General features: G+C 36.7%; 1 long non-coding RNA gene across 1 annotated transcript; it reads right to left on the bottom strand.

Annotated features, from left to right (window-relative positions):
• Nucleotides 1-1,710: 1,710 nt before the first annotated feature.
• On the bottom strand, nucleotides 1,711-12,362 carry LOC124795446. Its single transcript, XR_007016697.1, has 3 exons — nucleotides 11,092-12,362; nucleotides 3,463-3,683; nucleotides 1,711-2,908 (listed from the first exon to the last, which is right to left on the bottom strand). It is a non-coding gene; the product is annotated as an uncharacterized LOC124795446 (long non-coding RNA).
• Nucleotides 12,363-20,138: the final 7,776 nt, after the last annotated feature.

Here is a 20,138-nt window from a genome sequence, read left to right as displayed (position 1 = left end):
TTTTCTTAAACGCCACAATAAGTGTACTACACCCTAACCACAAAAAACACTCTCATTCCATAACATCACCACCTCTATACTTCACTGCTGGCAAGTAACATTCTCCTGGTGTTCACTAAACCCAATATTTCCGTTGGATTGTCAGACAGTATATCATGATTCATCACTCCAAATACTCATTTCCAGTCATCCACTGTCCAATGGTGTCACTCTTTACACCACCTCAAGTGTCACTTAGCATTAACTAGAGAAATGTGTGGCTTATGAGATGCCTGTCAGTTTTACCCCATCCTTTGAAACTCACTGTAGACAGTCATTGTGCTAGCTGTACTGCTGGTAGCACTCTGGAACATGTGAGTAACTCCTCCTGCTGATTTCATGCTTTAAAAAAAAAAAAAAACTACTCTACGGCCAGCCCAATAGTCCCTATCTGTCAGCTGTCAGTACATGATGTCTGCCTGGTATCGATTTAGCAGTGGCTTTTCCTTAATGTTTCAATCAGTAGTCAATTTGGGCAAATTTAGAAAGGTTGAAATGTTCCTGAGGGACAAGTTACTTGGGTGACATACAATGATAAGTTGTTCAAAGTCACTGAGCTCTCATGACTGACCCATTCCACTGTTAGTGCTTCTCTACTGATAATACAAAGTGGCTCTGCCTCTTGTGACATCTAGTGGTGAATTCCATATTACATAGGGGTGTCCAGATACTTCTGATCAGATGCATATGTCTTGTACCTGCACAAAATGGATGCCTGCAAGAAGTGGTAAGTAATGAACATGATTATACATACAAAAAAGTTGAGTAACACTTATCAAAAATGTTTATTATCTTATTTGCATTAATGTGGATGAGCCTTGCATTTGGCATTTCTCTTATTTCTTAATGCTTGTGTGCTATTAAAGTACAGTTGTCATACACCATGCTGACAAGTATAATCCTATTACAACATCCTTGCATTAATTATAAGTTACAAATAGTTGCACAAATTTCACTTCTAATTACTTGCAATAAAACTGTGTTAGCCTGCAGTATACAGTGCACACATTATGAGTACTTCAACAGATTCATTCAATACAATGACATACCGAGTATTTAATATATTTCACTGCACACATTATGAGTACTTCAACAGATTCATTCGACACAATGACATACCGAGTATTTAATATATTTCACAAACTAAACCACAGTTCTTTGGAAGCACTACCATCACATGAATGTGGAAGTTGCTGCTGCAGATCTACCTTGAACAGTTTAAAGCTAAAGAAGATATGATCACAATCGATGTAATTTAACAATCTGAATTGGCAGCTGCTGAGCTAACAAATGTAGACAGTCATCAAAATTTAATCGTTCTGGGCTTGTATCACTCACTTCATGGTAATGTGTACACATTCTTCAAGAAATTAACTGATGTCCTGGGAAGAGTCTCAACCTCCAAAATAAACAAAATAAAATGTGAAAAAATGTACATTAACAAAAGTGTTGGTGGTGAAAGTACTAATAACTTCCTGAACGTTTTGAAGACTTTTGGCATGTCACAAATGGTAATTACTGTTACTAGGGTGTCAAAACATTCAGCAGCAGTCTTGGAACATGTACTTTCAGATATCAACAGGGAAAATTGTAAAGTACAGTAAAATTCCTTTTTTCCAGTTTTGAGTGGACTGATCCAAAAAAGTGTAAAATGTAGGAAAGTGTGAAATATAGGAAAGCACAGGCAACACAACAGGTGAAAAGAAATAAATTGCTCTTACTGTCATTCTCTTTATATTGTTCAAAATATGAAATGAAAGCAATTTAAATTTTGCCTATTTAAAAAAAAGTCTTAAATAATTAATTGTTTTTGACTCTAAGAGTAATTACCTCTACTTGTCTCTCCATAGCATACAGAGCATCAATCACTAACATATGGCCAAGTGCTGATACACACAAATGCACACACAGGTTTCCCTCTTCATTCCAGTCATGTCCAGTGGCATAAATAAAACACAGACGCAAAAGCCTTTCATGAAATCATGTTAAAAAGATATCTGGCTCTAATGTGAGACTTATTATTGATGATCATTATAAAATTATGGCAAATAAAACTTGAAACACAGCATTGGTTAAAACACAAAAGTTGGCAGTCTTTGGAAACAGAGAACTACAGGCACGAAATCGACAGCTTGTTGCCAACAAGGAAGTAACTCGGCTCAGGGTTGTCCTGCATGAGGAAGAGGATGAAAATTATCATGTTACAGAGCTCCTTGAGGAGAAATATTTACCGCCTCACGCCAGGTCATACCAACCTAAGACTGCACACCTAGTACAGCTTGGCATCCTAACAGTTTTTGGACGACAGGAGACAGTGTGGTATTGGGTTGCAAGACTCACACGTCTCTCGCAGTTGACTCACATATTTTGTGCAGTCGATCTTCTTCTTGGGTCAGACGGCTACGTCAGTTTTCACAAACTCTTCTTCTCTGAAGACTACAGCTGGTTAAGGGAATTTCAAAATAGACTTCTTTTCTACTCTTGAAATGATTCTGTACTCTCAAGATACTTTTGTTCAACTCTGTTATATTTTCATCTCCACAATAAAACAACTTCACAAGTTTCACACAAGCATTCAACTCTCGCGAGACAACCCTGTCTTGGACCATTAGATACTAATAAATACAATTACAATATGTGTGGTTTAATAACCACTACAAAACCAGTTCTTGCTTCTCGCAAGTCCAACACCAGAAAATCAAATGTAAATGTCTTTTGTTCAATACATAATTCATTTGTTCACACCATCAAGGAATAGAGTGTGCTTGCTCCTTGTACTGGACATACAGCTTCTATGGCGTGTACTGCCAACACTTGTCCGCACCGATCGACTGTCACTATTGCAGTATTCTCCTGATACACGCCCATCCTGCACACACAGAAATTGGCAGCAAGGTAGACACATCTCCACTCTCTCACCCTCGTACTTAAAATATTGGGTGTTCGAGATAGTTGAAGGCCCAGTGTTTCTAGAATTTACACCAAAATTCTTGAGGCACTACATATTCTTCCCTTTAGCTCGAACACACGATATTTTATACATATTCAGTATGTACAATAATATTACAAAAGATGATAATTCTTTATCTTTTAACCATACCTCTCTATTTTACGAATAACCATGAATATGTAAACACAATTACAAAACTTGAACCTTTCAATCTATGTTGGAGTCAGCTCTTTTCACTCTCCAAAAATTCATAAATACCAAACTTTTGTTTCCTATTCCTCTTCCAAACATAAATTCCAGGATCACACAACTCATGAGTACTCTACTGCTTAGTTCATACTTCCCGTACTATTTTTCCTAATTATGTACTTATTCATTACTTACTGTAATCTGGAGGAACTCTGGGTAGAATAAAGTGTTCCCTCCTTATCTAAAACGTAAAAATGATAGTGCTGCGTAGAATTCAAACTTACCAGACTCATCCCTTTAAAAGTGTGACATCTGTCACGATACTGCCCTTTTTCCCTTTGGGAACAGTACCTATATTTTACATGGGTTGATCCTAGCAGTATCCTTTCTTCTTCCGTTTTGGTAGGTATGCCCCTTTCTTATTCCTGTCCTCCTATGGTACAGGTCAATCCCCTTCTTGGTGCCCCTGCCTGTGCAGTATATGTTGGCCGCCGAGTAAGTGACGCTAGAAACCATTTCCAGAAAGTTAAGTGATTTAGACAGGAATATAATTTAGTTTAACGCCGACAACAAATTAAATACGTGCATTAGTGTATTGTTTAGTCTTGCCATTAAAGGTTTGACTTTTCTTTGCGTATTTTTTCAGAAAACACGAAAAGATCGTAACTTCGTGAAGTCGAGCTTAGGCTTAAATTTTGTAAACGTGTTTGTTTCTTGTTTACGGTAATTTAACTAGTTTCTCGGTAACAAATAAGTAAACTACCGTAAATAGCATATAACTTCATTGTTGTAATACATTTGTGAATAGGCTTAATTCTTGTAACGTCTTTTTTGATTTTCGGTAATTTAATTGATTTATTCTAGCTAAAGTATAATTTTTGCCATGAGTGAGAAGTGCCTGACCTGCCGTAGAATTGTTAGTTCTGGAGTTTAGTGTGATGGATGTAGTAGTTTTTTTCACTGGGGGGACTGCAGTGGCATGGGTGTTGGGAAAGTGGATCAGGCTCATCAGTGGTTATGTAGGATTTGCAGCAGAGATAGGAAGATAGTGGAACAGGAGGGGAAAATTGCTGCCCTTCAGGCTGAGCTAGATCAGGCTAGGGAAGATCTGGACAGGTTAAGGAGGGAGAAGGGCAAAGAGAGGTGGGAAGTGGCAACAGGTAGCAGAAGGAACAGGCCTAGAACTAAGTCTGACAGTTTTGTGGTGAATGTCAAAAATAAGTTTGACCTGTTGCTTCAGTTAGAAACTGATGAGCCTCAAGCAGAGGTAGGTGTAGACAGGACACAACAAACTTTCAATAGGAAATTGAAAAAGAATGTAGGAAAGTCATCGAAAAGGAAGAAAGTTTTGTTGTTAGGCAGTTCTCATGCCAGAGGTGTAGGCCAACTTCTGCAGGAGGAATTAGGACCAGAATACCAGGTCACAATTTTTTTCAAACCAAGTGCTAGTCTGGATCAGGTGACAGAGGATTTAGGTTCACTCTGTAAAGGATTTACCAGGGAAGACACCGTGCTTATTGTTGGAGGGCCAGGGAACAGCATCGACAGAGATCCTGGGTACAGTATAGAGTGTGACCTGGTAAAGATTGCGTCGGCATCGAGACACACCAATGTTGAATTTGTATCTGTCCTGAGACGCCATGACCAGCCTCATTTGAACTCTTCTGTTGGGAGAGTTAATTTGGAGTTGGAACAGCTGCTTGGGTCGGGTGCGGGGGCTCATATTGGTGTGGTTCCTGTTGATTACCTCAGTAGGTGGGACTATACCAGGCACGGCCTACATCTCAACAGGAAAGGGAGGGGGAAACTGGCTGGGGTAATAGCAGGAAATTTAAGGGGGAGAGGCACTGCCATGAATGGTAAAATACCAGTGGTTACAGGTGTTGGAGCAGCACCTTTTTTAGGATAGGTAAGACAGACAGATGTCAAGTTCTACGAGAGGTCAGGATTGAAACAAATTTTCAGTTTAGGAAAGAAATTAAACAGCACAATTCTAGCACATTTGATCACCAATCACAGCTACCAATTATAAATTTTCACCAATCACCAGAAATTTTATCTCCACCAAGTTGTATCTCAGCCCTAGGTAATTGCATTGATGAATTAAAGTCACCCAACCCAGTTGACATAATCTGCCTCTCTGAACACCATGTGACCACTGGTATAGGAACTAGGCCTAAGCACAATGAGAAACTCAGACAGGAGAGTACTGCAAATGTTAGAATAAGGAAAGGTTCTCATAAAAGTATAATTAAAAATAATGTAAGTATATTTCATCAAAATATTGGGAGTTTAAAGAATAAAGTAGATGAGCTTCTGGTTTGTTTAGAAGATTTAGAAGCTGAGAATGAAATAGATATACTATGCCTGTCTGAGCATCACATTGTTACTGATATGGATAAGGTAAATGTAAGTGGATATAAGCTCTCTGCACATGTAATGAGAGAAAATATGGAGAAAGGAGGAGTTGCCATATATGTCAAAAGTTATCATTGTGCAAAAAGTATAGAAACAAAAAAGTTTTGTGTAGAGAAACATATAGAAGCATGTGCCTGTGAGCTTAAATTAAATAAAGGCACATTTATAATTGTAACTGTATATAGGTCCTCATCAGGAAATTTTCATCTATTTCTGAAAAATTTGGACTCCTTGTTGTGCTATCTGTCAGACAGCACATTATTATTTGTGGGGACTTCAATGTAGATTCTCTGAAAGAGGGTAATAGGAAAAATGACCTTGAAGTATTACTCGGTTCTTTCAATTTGACACCCGTTATTGATTTTCCTACTCAGGTGGTAAAGGATAGCAGCTCACTGATAGATAACTTCTTTACAGACCAAGATAAGTTTAACCAGATAAATGCTCAGCCTGTTGAGAATGGTCTTTCTGATCATGGTGCACAGCTAGTTACAATATATGACATAGCTCCATTCAGCAATACTAAACAGTCCTCCAAAGTAGTACGTTCAGTCAACAATTTAACAATTGCAAATTTCAGGGAAAGCCTACAGCAGTTAGACTGGGATGAGGTGTACCGTGAACCTGATGCCAATTTAAAATATAATTTATTTCATGACATTTTTGTAAATGCATTTGAAAACTGCTTCCCCAAGAAAATAGTTAAATATACTCGTAAGAAACCTTGTAACAAACCATGGCTTACTAAGGGTATAAAAATACCTTGTAACCGGAAAAGGGAAATGTATCTGACAGCAAGAAAGAGTAGTGACCCAGAAACTATCAAAAATTATAAAAACTACTGTGTTATATTAAGAAAAGTTATTAAAAAATCCAGGAGTATGTGTATCATGTCTGAAATCAGCAACTCTGATAATAAAATTAAAACAATTTGGAATATTATTAAAAGAGAAACAGGTCAACCAAGAGCAGAGGAAGACAGTATTACCATCAAATTGAATGAAAACTTTACGAACAAAAAGTCAGAAGTTGAAAATATTTTTAATAATCATTTTCTAAATGTTGTGGATATAGTAGGATCCAGGTGTTCATTAGAAGATGCTAGGCTGTTAATGGAAGAGGCCATACCTATGCAATTTGATACAATTGAAATCTCACCCACTTCTCCCTCTGTTATTAGGAAAATAATAAACTTGCTTAAAAGCAAAAACTCACATGGAATTGATGGCATTTCCAGCAAAATACTAAAAGCTTGTTCTCAACAGATAAGTAAGATTCTCAGCCACCTGTGTAATAGCTCTCTGGAGCAGGGCATTTTCCCTGATAGACTGAAATATGCTATTGTTATACCTTTGCATAAAAAGGGGGATAGGTCTGATGTCAACAATTACCGTCCAATCTCCCTTCTAACAGCTTTATCCAAAATTTTTGAGAAAGTAATGTATTCAAGAGTAGCTTCACATATCTTTAAAAATGAAGTACTAACAAAATGTCAGTTTGGTTTCCAGAAAGGTTTTTCAACAGAAAATGCCATATATGCTTTCACCAGTCAAATTTTGAATGATCTGAATAACCGAACACCACCCATTGGGATTTTTTGTGATCTCTCAAAGGCTTTTGATTGTGTAAATCATGAAATTCTGCTAGACAAGCTCAAGTATTGTGGCATGAGTGGGACAGTGCACAAATGGTTTAATTCATACCTAACTGGAAGAGTGCAGAAAGTTGAAATAAGTAGTTCTCGTAACATGCAAAGATCAGCACATTCCTCAAACTGGGGAACTATCAAGAATGGGGTTCCACAAGGGTCAGTCTTGGGTCCTTTGTTGTTCTTATTATATATTAATGACTTGCCATTCTATATTCATGAAGAGGCAAAGTTAATTCTCTTTGCTGATGATACAAGTATAGTAATCACACCTGACAAACAAGAATTAACTGATGAAATTGTCAATACTGTCTTTCAGAAAATTACTAAGTGGTTCCTTGTAAACGGACTCTCACTGAATTTTGATAAGACACAGTACATACAGTTCCGTATAGGGAATGGTATGACGCCATTAATAAATATAGACCTTAATCAGAAGCATATAGCTAAGGTAGAATATTCCAAATTTTTAGGTGTGTCCATTGATGAGAGATTAAATTGGAAGAAACACATTGATGATCTGCTGAAACGTTTGAGTTCAGCTACTTACACAATAAGGGTCATTGCAAATTTTGGTGATAAACATCTTAGTAAATTAGCTTACTATGCCTATTTTCACTCATTGCTTTCATATGGCATCATATTTTAGGGGAATTCATCACTGAGGAATAAAGTATTTATTGCACAAAAGCGTGTAATCAGAATAATAGCTGGAGTCCACCCAAGATCATCCTGTAGACATTTATTTAAGGATCTAGGGATATTCACAGTAGCTTCTCAGTATATATACTCTCTTATGAAATTTGTTATTAACAACCAAACCCAATTCAAAAGTAATAGCAGTGTGCATAACTACAATACTAGGAGAAAGGATGATATTCACTATTCAAGATTAAATCTAACTTTGGCACAGAAAGGGGTGAATTATACTGGTACTAAAGTCTTTGGTCACTTACCAAATAGTATCAAAAGTCTGACAGATAACCAACAAGTATTTAAGAAGAAATTAAAAGAATTTCTGAATGACAACTCCTTCTACTCCATAGAGGAATTTTTAGATATAAATTAAGAAAAAAAAGAAAAAAATATTTTTAAAAAAATAAAGAAAAACAAAAAACACAAAAAAATAAAGTTGTTATATTAACTTAAGTATGTTGTTAAATTAACCTAATTATGTCATGTATTAGAAAATTCGACTCGTTCCACATCATTACGAAATATCGTATTCATGATCCATGGAACTAGTATTAATCTAATCTAATCTAATATAATCTTTCATAGGTCTGCCTATCTGTCCTTTATCTCATCCAATAAATGTCCTGGTTCATTGCCCTAGAATACATCTTTATGTATACTATTCTTAAATATCCTCAGGCAATATTACAAATCTACTTTAAACCTTACCTCCACTTTTCAGTACTCCCTCTAATACCCTGGAGTCCTCTTTCATTCCTCACTCCTACTATATAGACAGATATCATGCCCACACATAGCAGATGTTGTATTTACTAACTCCCAGTAGATACTATGCCTTTTCTCAAAGGACTAGCATGGCACATGTAAATATATATTTGAGAGCGACAAAAATTAACAATGCAGAACTATCACATATCAACAATGTAATATGTGCATCAACTCAGATGTACATATATCTTTATTCCCCAAATCCCTTGGCGGTTCTGACGTCACTTCAGGTTTCTAATTCGTAATTCTCCTGTTTGTGTTTAAGTGTATCTTTGTGTGTATGTAGATGTGTGTTTGTGAATTCTGATTCTTCAGCCTACTTATATGAAATACGTTGAAGGTTATTGGAAACCACGGAAAATAAGTACCTCAGCAATTGAAGTACATGCATATGGAAAGAGGGAAAGATAGACTGGTACTCAAAAAATGAGAAGTAAGAAAGGAAAAAGCAGAACTGGTTGCTAAGATCAAAGAAGAGAAAGAAGATAGCCCTAAAAATAGGCAAACCCTTCCCATCCCCTTCCCCAGGATCCCTACTTCACCGGTACTTGAGTGAGAAGCCGGAGGAGGTATAATGTTAAATGTCTCCTACAGAACGGACATTATCACCTTCACCTTTGAAGCTCCCGAAGAAAAATCTTAGCAACGACTAATGAACGGCAAATGGTGAAGAATCAGTTATACTTGTCTGCGAGGGTTGTCTGAAAGGTGGGGTGTGTGATTAGTGCCAGTCATGCTTGTACTTACACTACCCACCCCTTCTAAAAGTGATACAAACCCTTCCCTTTATATTACATCTCACAAAAGGTATAAAATATTCTACAAAAATAGAAAATTACACACTACGATAACATAGTTGTTTAGTCATTCAGTTTACACAGTTTACAGTTTGAAGAGTGCCATGATATTTTTCTACTAGCACTATATTCTACTCATTTCATTTCATGTCTAAAGATCACTGTTTATCTGTGATTCTCTTAAATTGGTCCAATCTTGTAGTCATATCTGGTTTCCTATGTACTAAATTTATAGGATAGATTATGAATTCAAGAATAGATTACAGAATAGTTTAAGAATTGAAGGGAATTCAGTGTAGGAAAACTAAGTTTGAAGAAACACCAAAACAACTAGGGATCCGACGGTCGTCACTCCGCCCGTTAACACAGAACATTAACGTCCCTGGGTGACAGATGTGACTCCACACGGATCCCACGGATCTGATATTAACCTCACTTGAGCAAATGCAAACTGGTACTTTTTGCTAAATTTTGTGTGAAAGTCTACCCACAATGAAGTAATCACCACTTTAATACATAACACAACATCAGGTAAAGTTATTCTGTTTTCTACCTTGTCATGGACAAGTTTGAATTCCTCACCCAAGTCATCTATAACCTTGTTAGTATCATTAGGTTTGGAAGAAACAACAGTCGCAACATTTCAAGAGATTACACTCTCGGAAACTTCTCTGCCTATAATTAGCTTAAAAGGTACCGCCAGACTACTTACATTTATAATGTCAAAGTTGACTATTTTTTCTTTGAAATTTTGTTCTACATTATTTACTCATGAACGGACATCTCGCGTAGTAACAGCTCTTGTACTAACACCTGGAATTTTCGACTGAATAATCGATATTAATTCCATAGATTGATATGTGCTCTCTTTCAATATATTCAATTCCTGTCTTACAGAATTAAACTTAACATTACATACATTTTCACAAAATTTTAATTTTCCGCTAAATTCAGATTCTACATTATTACATTTATCTTCAATATCAAATTCTAGTGTTTTAGCTAAACTCCGAAATGGCTCATCCTGATTTTTGTTAAGGTCAGTAAACATTTGATTCACTTGAGTATTCAAAGAACTAGTGAGTTCACTCAAAATCTAGCTTCAGATTTTCTACTTTATTATTTAAAGAGTCACATTCAATTATCAGTAAAACTATATTTGCTGCTTGACTGTTCAAGTTTTCACTTTGATTACTTAAAATTTCACTCTGAGCATCTAATTTATTATTTAATTGGGTATTCACCGAATCTAACTTAAGGCTCTCAGTTCATCTCTCAATTAAGCATTTTCAGTATTTGACTCTGTTCTCTGGTCATTTAACTTAGCATCTAATCTAGAATGTATTAAACCTATTTCTCTCCTTAGAGTTTCATTCTGGGCTTTAATTAAACCCATAAATTCAGACAAGTCTGATATTTCCCTGGTTACTCTCATCGCTGTGACTGGTTCTGCTAGTTCTTGTTCTTGATCCATATTTTTATTGATCTTAGACCTAGTAACCGTCTAAAGAAAATTCACCACTGAGTACAATAACTATAACTCTATCCCCTCAACTTTTATCAAATAATTATTGGTTTTTGCTCACCTGGTATAGAGTTTTAGCTGCGTTGGTGAGCAGATATGTAATCAGCACCGGAGGACAGCACTGGCGCCGGTGGCATTGGACGTTGGTTTCAGCGTCGTCGTCAGCGAGCGGACGCGGAGTCAGCACCAGTGAGCTGCAGCTGGTGCAGTCAGTGTCGGCGGCTGGTTACTGTGTCGGCATTGGCGTGATGTACGTGTGTGAAGACTGCTTACTCTCCACACCTGATCTTAGTCAAAAAGTTGAGGTCTTCACTCCAGTTTTCTCCACTATTACTTTCTCACATCTTTTACAGTGTTGCACTCGCAACTTTCTTCCATTTGTTTATTGGACTCAATACGATTACTGGCAACAGTTCTCGTATGTTGTTAGCCTTGGTTCCTATGGCAACACCTAATATCTTCTTTCTGTTTCTGTCTTTAAATTCCCACTTTCTTCAGGATCCCGTCACTTAGGTCACCACATTCTAACAGTTTTCTGACAACAGGAGACAGTGTGGTACTGGGATGTAAGACTCACATGTCTCTCGCAGTTGAGTCACATATTTTGTGCAGTCGATCTTCTTCTTGGGTCAGGCGGCTGCATCGATCTTCACAAACTGTTCTTCTCCAAAGACTATAGCTGGTTAAGGGAATTTCAAAATAGACTTCTTTTCTACTCTTGAAATGATTCTGTACTCTCAGGATACTTTTGTTCAACTCTGTTACATTTTCATCTCCACAACAAAACAACTTCACAAGTTTCAAACAAGTATTCAACTCTCGCAAGTGAACCCCGTCTTTGACCATTAAATACTAACAGATACAATTACAATATGTATGGTTTAATAACCACTACAAAACCGGTTCTTACTTCTCGCAAGTCCAACACCGGAAAATCAAATGTAAATGTCTTTTGTTCAATACATAATTCACTTGTTCACAACAATACAGTCATTAGACCATCAAGGAATTGAGCGTTCTTGCTACTTGTACTGACATACAGCTTCTATGGCACACGCTGCAAACACTTGTCCATGCCGATCAACCGTCACTATTGCAATATTCTCCCGATACACGTCCATCCTGCACACATAGAAATTGATGGCAAGGTAGACGAATCTCCACTCTCTCACCCTCATACTTAAAATATCGGGTGTTCGAGACGGTTGAAGGCTGAGTGTTTCTAGAATTTACATCAAAATTCTTGAGGCACTACACTGTATTTCATGAGAATGTAACAATGTTTCGTGAAAGCCCATTATAGAGATGGTCATCTTCACAAGTGGTATTTATTTGTATAAATGACTCTGAAATTAAATTAAAGCTGTTGTAATACAACACAATGTGCAGGAGGAAAGTTGCTGTAATACAACACAATGTGCATTTAGGTAGTGATTAAGCATAATTTCCCACCCTTGTAATACAATGCAATGAGCAGAAGGAAGGTTGCTACTAGAGTCAGTCTCATCACATCATTATTATCATTAGGGCAGTGACTAAGCATAATTTCCCACCTTTCCAAACACAGTGAACCTTTAATACAGGCAGCTGTGACCCAACATACCGACAATGAAAATCTTGCTTACCGCACTAACACTGTCACATGATCAATAACTTTGCATACAGTCTGTGTTTTCTGCTTTATTCCAAAGCTGACTTTGAGAAGGAATATGATGCACTTTTTACGAATTCTGTATAAAAATCAATGTTAAAGGTTGTGATGTTGTCAAAGAAAACTTTAAATACAGGAAATGTTGTAACGTGGAATCGTTAGTCATGGGAACACATTGTTCTGAGAGAATAGGGGAGACTGACAAAAATGTATGTAAAAAGTGGCAAAATGTAAAATGCAGGAACACGAATTCTTTACAGACGAATGGAAAAACTGGTAGAAGCCAACCTCGGGGAAGATCAGTTTGGATTCCGCAGAAACACTGGAACACGTGAGGCAATACTGTCCTTACGACTTATCTTAGAAGAAAGATTAAGGAAAGGCAAACCTACGTTTCTAGCATTTGTAGACTTAGAGAAAGCTTTTGACAATGTTGACTGGAATACTCTCTTTCAAATTCTAAAGGTGGCAGGGGTAAAATACAGGGAGCGAAAGGCTATTTACAATTTGTACAGAAACCAGATAGCAGTTATAAGAGTCGAGGGACATGAAAGGGAAGCAGTGGTTGGGAAGGGAGTAAGACAGGGTTGTAGCCTCTCCCCGATGTTGTTCAATCTGTATATTGAGCAAGCAGTAAAGGAAACAAAAGAAAAATTCGGAGTAGGTATTAAAATTCATGGAGAAGAAATAAAAACTTTGAGGTTCGCCGATGACATTGTAATTCTGTCAGAGACAGCAAAGGACTTGGAAGAGCAGTTGAATGGAATGGACAGTGTCTTGAAAGGAGGATATAAGATGAACATCAACAAAAGCAAAACAAGGATAATGGAATGTAGTCTAATTAAGTCGGGTGATGCTGAGGGAATTAGATTAGGAAATGAGGCACTTAAAGTAGTAAAGGAGTTTTGCTATTTGGGGAGCAAAATAACTGATGATGGTCGAAGTAGAGAGGATATAAAATGTAGGCTGGCAATGGCAAGGAAAGCGTTTCTGAAGAAGAGAAATTTGTTAACATCCAGTATTGATTTAAGTGTCAGGAAGTCATTTCTGAAAGTATTCGTATGGAGTGTAGCCATGTATGGAAGTGAAACATGGACGATAAATAGTTTGGACAAGAAGAGAATAGAAGCTTTCGAAATGTGGTGCTACAGAAGAATGCAGAAGATTAGATGGGTAGATCACATAACTAATGAGGAAGTATTGAATAGGATTGGGGAGAAGAGAAGTTTGTGGCACAACTTGACCAGAAGAAGGGATCGGTTGGTAGGACATGTTCTGAGGCATCAAGGGATCACCAATTTAGTATTGGAGGGCAGCGTGGAGGGTAAAAATCGTAGAGGGAGACCAAGAGATGAATACACTAAGCAGATTCAGAAGGATGTAGGTTGCAGTAGGTACTGGGAGATGAAAAAGCTTGCACAGGATAGAGTAGCATGGAGAGCTGCATCAAACCAGTCTCAGGACTGAAGACCACAACAACAACAACAGGAATGTGAAAATTAGATTAGATTAGATTCAGTTTTCATTCTATAGACCCAGAAATGAGATGATTCTCGTTGTATGGAACAAGTCATAAAGCAAGACACAGAAAACATAAAACATTTGAATATAACACTCACTACCCTGATCATTTGTCAGTAGATTGTCAAAATAGGTTAATATACTACAGTAAACTGGAACTGCTAATACTAACAGAATTAATACACTGTCAGAATGAAACATAGTTATACATTTTTAATAAATTTATCATACACGAAATACCTAATGTTGACTGTTGTGGGCCAAGCACTGTCAAAACTGAAATCTAACAGACAAGTTTACTAAAATGGGGTTTTACTGTATTTAGGTATAATAAGAATAATATTACTAAAATAAATATTCAAAAAATAAAAGTTAAAAGATAAATCTTAAAATATAAAGATATTGGATGCTCTTATCATTACCGTAAATGCTGCTGAAGTTGATTAGGCATTCTAGAGTCAATCATTTACATTCAATTTCAGAGTTTCCCACTCTGACATCTATTGACCACATATAGAATTACAAATTCTGTGTAGCTGTCAGTGGGAAGAATAGTGCTTTGATATTCCAGCATTTAATAGTGTGTATCTGGGTGAGTATAGGTGTAACAATATTATGTTTTGAAACATCTTTTCAATTAAATTCCAAACAGCTAAAAACAAACTACAGTATATGCTAGTCTAAAAATTATAACCTCATAAAATTCATATTCGTAGTTCAAACATGTCCACAACATTGCTACTGAAACACCATTTTTAATTTAAAAGTGTTTTCTACAACTAATTATTTAAGTAATTCATTAATTTGTTACTTTGTAGGGTAAAGTCGATCATGCCAAGAAAGACTGAAAAGCGAAAGTGCCTTTGATGGAATAAAATGTATGACAAAAATATTTGCTGTCAGCAGTTGAGGCTGTGAAATTGGGCTTCACGTGAATATGCTGTGTCATATACCGTACTCAACAACAGGGTTAACCACAGGCATCCTTTAAGTTTGGGTAGCAGACAGCATTAACCTCTGATAAAGAATGACATTTAGTGGCAGGATTAATTTGCTGACAGGATTCCCTATGGAAAGGAAAGACATTTGTGACATAGTATAAAGTTATTTGGATAATGACAAAAAGGCTGAACCCACATTTATAGATAACAAACCCGGAAAGGAATGAGAGTATAAATTCATGCAACAGAACAAAATATTAACAGCCTGATTATGTGAAAATGCAAAAAGATCAAGATTTGCCATGACAAGAGAGATAATGAGAGACTATTTTATCGAGCTAGAGGAAACCCTCCAAGATGTGGCACCATCCGACATATTTAACTTTGAGAAAACCAATTTTACCAATGACCCAGGAATCAGCAAAGTTATGCTAAAACGTGGTGCAAAACATCGGGAGCGGATTGCAGACTCCTGTAAATCAAGCATGAGTGTCATGATTTGTGCATCAGCTGATGGAGTGGTGCTGCCACCTTATATATAGTGTATGAGGCAAAACACATCTACCGAGGATGGTGTGAATGAGGTGTGAGAAGAGCAGTCTACAACCGAAGTGCTAGTAGTTGGTTTGAGTTGCCAACTGTTACTGATTAGATAACTGGGCACAAAACTGTAATTTGTGACAATCTATCCAGTCATTTGTCTTTAGAGGTAGTTAAGCTTTGTGAAGAAAATGATGTATCTTTTGTTTTACTACTTGCAAACTGAACACATCTCCATCAGCATTTGGATGTTGCATATTTCAGACCTCTGAAGAGAGCCTGAGAAAGATGTTGAATCAATGGAAGAGCAAGGACGGAGGGCTCCTTCACAAAAGTGCTTTTCCAGCTGTCCTTTGTGAAGCCTTTGAGGATGTTGGTCAGAAGTCTGCAACAAATGTGAAGGCGGGCTTAATGACCTCTGGGATATACCCATTCAATCCTGACAAAGTCTGTGAGAAAATCCCAAACTTAGATGCCAGTAGGTCCAGTGAATCATCCTGGACTGATGCCTTTACCACTCATCTACAGTGAGCTCATGCTGGAGGGAAGTCGTGTCTGATGGAATTAATAACCAGAGTGGGCCCTCAGAAGAAAATGGCAACAGAGAATGTATTTATCTCAGTGAGGACAAGAAAATGCAAGCAGAAGTAGGAGATGTCTCTGACAGGCCTAATACTGAGATTGGTTCTACAGAAGGAAATATTTGCACAGTAGGAGATCTCGTTCTACTTGATCTGAAGGACAATAATGGAAATTTTTTGTTGGGAAAATTATTGGTATCAATGATGAGGTAGAGGACCTAACAGTCACTTTCATGAGGTCGCTCAAAAAGGAACATATTTTCACATTCATCAAGCTGTTAACAAAGCTTCTGTGAAGCTGGCTAATATTGTAACAAGAGCGAGTGGTTGAGATATCAAACGAGGTTGATACGTATTAATGCCAGATATTAATATTACACATCACAGTTAATGTATTGACCTTTTTACAGTGATGAAACAGCATTTTTTTGTTTGTGTTAGGTTATGTCTTCTTTAAAAAAAATATTCCCATGGAAGTTAAATAAGTCTGAAGCTATATGAATATTTCCTACAGTTTCTAATTAATAAATAATGTACTAATTGATAATTACCATGTGTTAATAAAGGTTTTTAGGTGATTTTAATTTCTTATTTGTTCCGTCTTCTTTTTTAATATGTAAAATAGAGATTGACTTCACTGTCACAAGCTTCTAAAGTAAGTTTCTGTTTTATTTCAATGGTAATCATCTTTAGCAGCCTCCTGTGGTAAAACTGATCACTGCTGCATCAATTAATATGTATTGATAATTACACATGTGCACTTAATTTTCATTGTGTTATGAAATAAGGATACAAGACTTTAAATTATATTTTCCACATTTTAATTAATTACCAAGAAAATTGTAATTTAAAGAAAAATGTAAATTATGGTCGACTTTAGCAGCATTTACCGTACTGTCAAACAATAAATTTAAAGGCAGGGTTTGTAAAACTCAAGAAACTGCAGGGCTACAGAAGTATCTTCTCAGAGCACAAAATACATACTTTTTCTAGGGCATAGGCAAGTTGAACCAGGGATGAAGTGCATACGCAAAACAATGCAGATGTTAAGTTGTCTAAATTCTCCACATTTTTGAGCAGACATTTCCAAAATTAGTCATTTCAACAACAGGACTGTGGGTATTAGTAAGTCATCACAGACACTTAAATTTCTCAATTCTTCACAAAAGCATTATGCTAACCCACAGCCACCAAATTACTGTCACAAATACAAAAAGTTATACAGGAGGGTACTGACTGCTGCAAAAAATCATTCATTGGCAAAATAATGTATAATGCAGAATACAAAAGCATAGTAATATGAGAAAAAGCAGGAACATACAAATAAAAGATGGAAATGGACCAATAAGAAATACTCAGGAATTGACAAATTTTGTAAATGTCTATTTCTCTGATATATATCTAAAAACAAAAATGATGTAACTTACCAAACGAAAGCATTGGTATGTTGATAGACACACAAACAAACACAAAAACACACACAAAATTCAAGCTTTCGCAACCTAAGGTTGCTTCATCAGGAAAGAGGGAAGGAGAGGGAGAGACGAAAGGATGTGGGTTTTAAGGGAGAGGGTAAGAAGTCATTCCAATCCCGGGAGCGGAAAGACTTACCTTAAGGTAAGTCTTCCCCCGAAGGTAAGTCTCTGCTCCCGGGATTGGAATGACTCCTTACCCTCTCCCTTAAAACCCACATCCTTTCGTCTCTCCCTCTCCTTCCCTCTTTCCTGATGAAGCAACCTTAGGTTGTGAAAGCTCGAATTTTGTGTGTGTGTTTGTGTTTGTTTGTGTGTCTATCAACATACCAACACTTTCGTTTGGTAAGTTATATCATTTTTGTTTTTAGATATATTTTTCCCACGTGGAATGTTTCCCTCTATTATATTCATATTTTTCTGATATTGTGGACAAACTGCAACACAATCTTCCAGAAACATATGTAGTGCTGGCAGTGAAGTAAACAGCAGAGCTTGAAGTCAGGAAGACAATACAGAAATTAGAAAATAAGAAGTTCGCAAGTATAGATAAGAACTGTTATAACTGGTAGCATTCAACGGCAATTTTTGTCCTACACATAACTTAACAACGTGATTCAAGAAACAACACTCTCATCGGATTGTCAAACTTAGCTCATGAGGTTAAAATGTTAAAAAGTCTACAATCACAATTGCAGCACTCACAAAATAAAATAGAATAAAAATACATTAGACTATGATTACTTGCCTTACATTAAAATTGATGACTTCTGTCAGTGGTTGTCCCATCTCACACCACTCATTGCACTAGGCCATGTCCAGGTGATCTGCTGTGGGCTCCATGAGTGTCAAGTTGACACTTATGCAGAACACCAGGGTTTCTGTGAGCAATAACACTTACGCTGAGCTCCAAATGTTGTTGGAAACAACATCCTCTGAGGCTCTGCATAAGGGTCAAACTGAAACTCTTGGTGCCCACAGTAGAGTTGCAGCCTGGTGCAATGTGCAATGTGAGATGAGTTGGCCACTGACAGAAGTCACATGGCAGCTGACAGAACCCGCCGATTATCATGTAAGAGGAGGGCCCATAGCCCAATGTGTTTTTATTCCACTTCATGTCGCAATTGAGTTGGTAGACTTGTTAGCCTTTCAACCTCATGAGTTAAGCTTCATAACCTGATGATGAGAGCATTGTATCTCAAAATGCATTATTCAGTTGTAGGACAAAAATTACCATTAACGCTACCAGTTGTTACTGTAATAAAATACAGCTGTTACCTCACATCCATAATGAATGATATAAAGAGGCATACATGAGATTCCAGGCTCTGTCCTGATCATGTGCATAAACAAAATACAAACCTGATTACCAAACTTAACAAGTGAGTCTTTAAGTTCAGCTATTTTTCTAAAGTTACTTAAGCACACACTATAGAACACTGCTAATTCAGAGAGTATATAAAACTACAGACCAGCTTCAGTACTGTCAGTATTCTCAAAAATAATTGAATCAATGATAAAAGACCTGGGTTACATTAATGAAAAAATCTTCTTAATGATGCAAGTTTATTTTCTAAAGTGGGAGAAGTATAATACCAATTGTCACAGAATTAAAAAAGTGTTATTTGAAACTTCTTGAAAGGATGATTGCATTATAGGCAATATTCTTAGACTTGTTCAAAGGCTTTCAATCATAAAATACTATTAAACCAACTAGAATTGCAAGTGTTATGGGAACAGGAAATGAGTGGTCCCAATCTTACCTGGAAAATAAGGTTCAAAAGGAAGTGATAGTTCACGCATTTGCTGATGATAAATTTCTAGTAAAACAATTGTCAGGTACAAAACACAAAACATAGGTGTTTTCCAGGCAGTATATAACATGGAGGAAAATGTTCTCTTTACTGTTAATAGCAACATCACAGTCACTGATAATACACAAGCACTCATATTAAAGAAAGTATATAAAACTCAAGAATGTTTATGATGGAGCAATATGTAATACATTAACCTTGAACATAAAGAAAACTCACATCATAGACTTCAGCATCCAGAGGAAAAGCAACTCCGTTGCATTAAGCATAAATGATAAGCCTACAGACTATGTAACAAAAACAAAGATTTTAGGAATGAATAGTGATTCTCAATTAATATGGAATGAATATACAAAGGTACTGGAAAAAAGAATGTCATCCGAATGTTACACTCTTAGGGTTCTATTATGAGTCTTTTATACAGCAAATGTCTTGTGGAGAGATACTATTCCTGTGTACACTCATTTCTTAGCTATGGGACACTTTTCAGGTGATCAAAGGCACAATGTATATAGTTAATGGATGAATAAAGAGATTGATTGACTGAAAACAGTGACAATTTTAAAACTGCAGAAAAAGCCCATAAAA

Source organism: Schistocerca piceifrons, chromosome 4 (genome assembly GCF_021461385.2).
Source record: "Schistocerca piceifrons isolate TAMUIC-IGC-003096 chromosome 4, iqSchPice1.1, whole genome shotgun sequence".
NCBI classification, from domain to species: Eukaryota; Metazoa; Arthropoda; class Insecta; order Orthoptera; family Acrididae; genus Schistocerca; species Schistocerca piceifrons.
The sequence above is the reverse complement of the archived record's forward strand: the minus strand, read 5'-3'. Positions and strand labels throughout refer to the sequence as shown.